The sequence below is a fragment of the Hipposideros armiger genome, unplaced genomic scaffold, assembly GCF_001890085.2.
Source record: "Hipposideros armiger isolate ML-2016 unplaced genomic scaffold, ASM189008v1 scaffold_153, whole genome shotgun sequence".
NCBI classification, from domain to species: domain Eukaryota; kingdom Metazoa; phylum Chordata; class Mammalia; order Chiroptera; family Hipposideridae; genus Hipposideros; species Hipposideros armiger.
In genome coordinates, this window is record NW_017731503.1 from 1959298 (window position 1) to 1964268 (window position 4971).

Here is a 4971-nt window from a genome sequence, read left to right on the forward strand (position 1 = left end):
CCAATAAAAATCTTTAAAAAAAAAAAGAAAGAAAGTAATTGTTGACAGATATGTAGTTATTGCCACTCTGTTATTCATATTTTTTAAAGATTTTTTTATTGGGGAATTGGGGGGATGGGAACAGTGCTGGGGAATTGGGGGAAGGGGAACAGTCAAGTTGCTGTTGTTTTTCTTCTTCAGTCTAGTTGTGGAGGACGTTGCTTCACTGGTCCAAATTGGCACCATCATTGCGCTCTTCCTGGATGAGGCAGATCAGTCGCCAGCTTCTGGACAGCCATTCACAACAGCTGCTAGCCACTCACGCTGGCTGCTGGCTACACATGGTAGCCCATGGCAACCCACTGCCACAGGGGCTGCAGCCTATGCCATCGTTGGAAACTCATGGCAGCCCAGCTCCAGGTTGAGCTGTTGTTCAGTATCTTAGCTGTGGAGGCAGTGTCGCTGGCCCTCATATGTGGGATCTGAACCGGGGACCTCTGGCATCCCAAGCCAGTTCTGAACCATTGCGCCACTCGGCCGGTCCTGTTATTCATATTTTTAATGTTTGGTTTTTTTTCTTAAAGAAGTCTTTAAGATTTCTTGCAAACTAGTTTGGTGGTTATGAACTCCTTTAGCTTTTTCTTGTCTGGAAAGTTCTTTATTTCTCCTTTGATTCTAAATGATAGCTTTGCTAGGTAGAGTAACCTTGGTTGTAGGTCCTTGTTGTTTATCACTTTTAATATTTTCTGCCAATCCATTCTGGCCTGCAAAGTTTCTGTTGAGAAATCAGCTGATGTCCTTATAGGAGCTCCCTTGTCAATAACTAACTGCCTTTCTCTTGCTGCTTTTTAAGATTATCTTTGTCTTTAACTTTTGGCATTTTAATTATGATGTGTCTCGCTGTGGACCTCTTTGGATTCATCTTGTTTGGCACTCTCTGTGCTCCCTGGGCTTGAATGTCTATTTCCCTTACCAGGTTAAGGACAATTTTTATCATTATTTCTTCAAATAGGTTTTTATTCCTTGCTCTTTCTCGTCTCCTGCTAATACCACTGTAATGTGAATATTGGTATACTTGATGTTGTTCCAGAGGCCTCTTAACTTATTTTCCTCTTTTTGGAATTCTTTTATTTTTCTTTTTGCTGTTCTGTTTTCTGCTACATTACCTTCTAAATCCCTCTTTATCTGCTTCATGTAATCTACTGTTGATTTCCTCTAATGTATTTTTTGTTTCAGTTATTGCTTTATTCATTTTTGACTGGTTCTTTTTTATGTTTCCTATCTCCATATTTATGTTTTCTGTCTTTCTGATGTTCTCAATGAGATCATTGAGCATTCTTATAACCAGTGTTTTGAACTCTATCTGGTAGGTTGTTTGTCTCCATTTTGTTTAGTTCTTTTTCTGGAGCTTTTTCTGTCCTTTCATTTGGAATATATTTCTTTGTTTCTCCATTTAGTCTGCCTCTCTGTGTTTGTTTCTATGTATTAAGTAGAGTTGCTATGTCTCCCGGTCTTAGTAGAGTAGCCTTATGTAGTAGGTATCATGTGAGGCTCAGTGGCACAGTCTCCTTGGTCACGTGAGCTAGGTGCTCCATGTGTGTCCCTTGTGTGGGGTGTTGCAGTTGAGCCCTGGTTGCTGTTTGTACGTCAATGAAAGCTATTATCTCTCAGGCTGATTGGTTGTGAGAACTCACTATGACTACGGTGGATCAACAGTTGTGCAGGGGCAGACTGCACAGAGCACTTTACCAGGGCTCTGGCACCTGCCCAGTATGCCCTTTGGGTGTGTCATTTATGGTGATGGCCTGGTAGCACTCCAGTATAGTCCATATCCAGCAATCAGGTGTGCTGGCCCCAGAGACTCCTGGGAGAGGTACTGCTGCAGGCCCAGTTAAGCGTCCACCTCTGTCCTGTCGGGAAACACCGGACATGAGCCACCAAATGATTTGTAGATGTCTTCCACCCATGCCGGGCTTAGAGGTGCCTAGGAGAGGCAAAGCCTCAAACCAAGGCTGGCTGCCACCAATGCTGGGCTTGGGACTGCTCAGCAAGAGTACAGAGCACATTGAGGTCAGATGCTGATTGTTTGAGGTTTGTGAACCTTTGAAAGATTTTAGGAAAGTTTGCCATATAAGCAAAGACAAGCCATTTGTATAGAAAAGTCACTGGAAGTGGCTTGGGTGGGCCCATAATTTGTATGGGGCAGGGTCTAAGGGAATCACTAGGAAACGAGGAATGGTGTTAGCAAGGTGGATGGAGGCTCAGACATGCCCCCCCGCTGCACTGCATACTGGGAGGGGGCAGGGCTCAGCAAAGGAACAGTAGCTTTTTCCATCACTTCTGTGTGAAAGACACCTGTCCTTCCAGCCCTTGCTGCACAGCCAAACAATTCAAGTATTCCCTGTATGTCGCTGGCACCTCTCAAGCTGCCGCCACAGTGCTGGAGCTCAGAGCAAGTGTTTCCTTCAGCAAATAAGTCCAGGTGCAGGCTCTTTAAATAGAATGTCTGGGACTCCAGCTGCCTTCCATCTCACTCAGCCACAATCTCTGCTGGTTTTCTTGGCCAGAAGTTCTGGGATCTTCCCTCCCTTGCCTTAAAACCCTAGGGTGGTGAGTCTGATGTGGGGCGGGACCCCTTGCTTTTCAGGGAAGACCTCTGCAGCCAAGACATCCCTTCCTATTTTTAACTGCCACACACAGGTGTAGTACCATCCCATTCTGTGTCTCTGCCCCTTCTACAAGTCTTAAGGTGGTTTCTTCTGTATATCCTTTGTTGTAGAACTTGTGTTCAACTAGATTTCTGATGATTCTCAATGATGGTTTTTCTGCAGATTAGTTGTAACGTTAATGTGGTTGTTAGATGTTTCAAGCACAGTGTTTTTCTACTCTGCCATATTGATTGGAAATCTCTCAAGTATTTCATTTTTTTGCATGACATTGTAAATTGAATCGTTTTCTCACTTTCGTTTCTGAGTTGTCATTCCTAGTGTATAGTAATACAACTAACTTTATGGATTGATCTCATATACTGCAGCATTGCTGAAATCATACATTATTTTTTTCTGAATTCTTTTGGTTTTACTATACATAGGATTGTGTCATCTGTGAATAGTGATAGTTTTACTTCTTTTCCAATGTGGATGACTTTGATTTCTTTTCCTTGACAAATTGATCTGACTGGAATCTCTTGGTACAATGTTTAATAGAACTGGCAGAAGCAAGCATCCTTGCCTTATTTCTGATTTTTCAGGGAAAGCTTTCAGTCATTCACCTTTGAGTATAATGTTAGCTGTGGATTTTTCATATATACCCTTCATCAACTTATGAAGTTCCCTTCTATTCTTAATTTGTTAAGTATTTTTATCATGAAAGGGTGTTGGATTTTTTAACATTCTTTTTTTGCATTAAGAAAATCATGTAGATATTTCCCTTTGTTCCATTAATATGTTATAATATATTGATCGATATTCATATGTTGAACCACCCTTGTGTTGCCTTACAGCTTTGCCCTCGACCCCCCCACACACCAACCCCTGACCTAATGAGGTCATGAGGGAGTATGTCAGAATGCCAAGACCCGATGGAATGATGTCGGTTATCTCCCTTAATTTTTTAAATATAAAAAGCTTTATTTATTTACCAGCAAAGAGTGATACCAGAAAAATAGAAAAAGGAATAAAGTTCTTAAAATGTTTATTTTTGTCAAAATAGCTGATAATTTTCTGTTGTCTTTTGGTGTATTATTATAATAATTTCCCCCCTTGAAAAATACATTCAAAACCTCTCAATTCTTGAGGTAAAGAACTTTAACTAAAAAAAAAATCCTGATTTTTTAAAACAAATAAATTCTTAACATTCTTTAAGCTTGATAAAAAGAAATAATCTCTTCTTGTTCTACCTTAGTGAACAAAAATGTACTTTATACAGCAAAGTATCCAGTCACTTATTGGCAAACCGAAGGTGAACACTACTCATTAACATGTTCTACTCAATCACAGTGCAATACTGCCACGTTCACATAGACATTTAAAAAAAAAACAGTTACCAACACTGTTCTGGCAAATATAAGGTTTTGGAATGGCAAAAGCAACAGAAGTTTTAGCTCTTAAAGCTCCGGAAGGAAATTAATCTGAAACATTTTCATCAAGATATTCTTCAGCATTGCTCAATGTTCCAACGGCATCTGTTCCCTATTTCTTTTTCAGGAGGGTCGCACAGGCAGCGTTAGTAGCCATGTCCAGGGCCAGCTTCTTCTCATTGTTCCTTAAGTCTGTTCTAGCACCTTTTTCCAGAAGCAACTCGACAATATCTGCATAACCCTTCCAGGTAGCAGCATGCAAAGCTGTGTCTCCCAACTTGTTCTGTTGGTTCAGTTCAATGTTTGGTTGAGTGAATAGCATTTCTTGTATATCTTTGTGGCCCCCTTGAAAAGCCCACTATAAGGCAGCGCTTCCAGCTTTATCTAAGCCATTAACACCAACTCAGTTGTCCAAACACTCTGTCAACCAGCTCAAGTTGCCTCTTTTTGCAGCTTCATGCAATGGATTGTCAATGGATTCTGCCTGCTCAGCCACATAGTTGCTTGGGATTAGTCTAGTCCTGCCTTTGGAGGTGCCTTTCCACCAATTGGTATCACTCATGTCAGTAATGTAGATAATATCACCTTCCTCAAAGTACAATTCATCTGGAGTTCTGGGTTCAAACATATAAAGAGCTCTGAACACTTTAACTCACCCTGGTTTGACCGGTTTGGGTGACAGCTTCGACATCTTGCTTCCTGGAGCAGCTGATCCTAAAGAGCACTCATGAAAAGCCAACCAAACACCCCACCAACCGGCACTCCTGGCATCCCAAAATTTCTTTTTGTCTGGTTTGCAGTGGTGCGCCTTCATGGACCTGTGCCCACCCTTGGCTGCCGGACCAGTGGATGCAACCAGAGTGGCTCGCCGCAGTTCCCACCCTACCCCGCAGCCACCCGAGTTGTCTCCTATC

The 4971-nt window shown here is 41.8% G+C and overlaps 1 pseudogene; it reads right to left on the minus strand.

Moving 5' to 3' along the window:
- Positions 1-4103: 4103 nt before the first annotated feature.
- On the minus strand, positions 4104-4748 carry LOC109387325 (osteoclast-stimulating factor 1 pseudogene; annotated as a pseudogene).
- Positions 4749-4971: the final 223 nt, after the last annotated feature.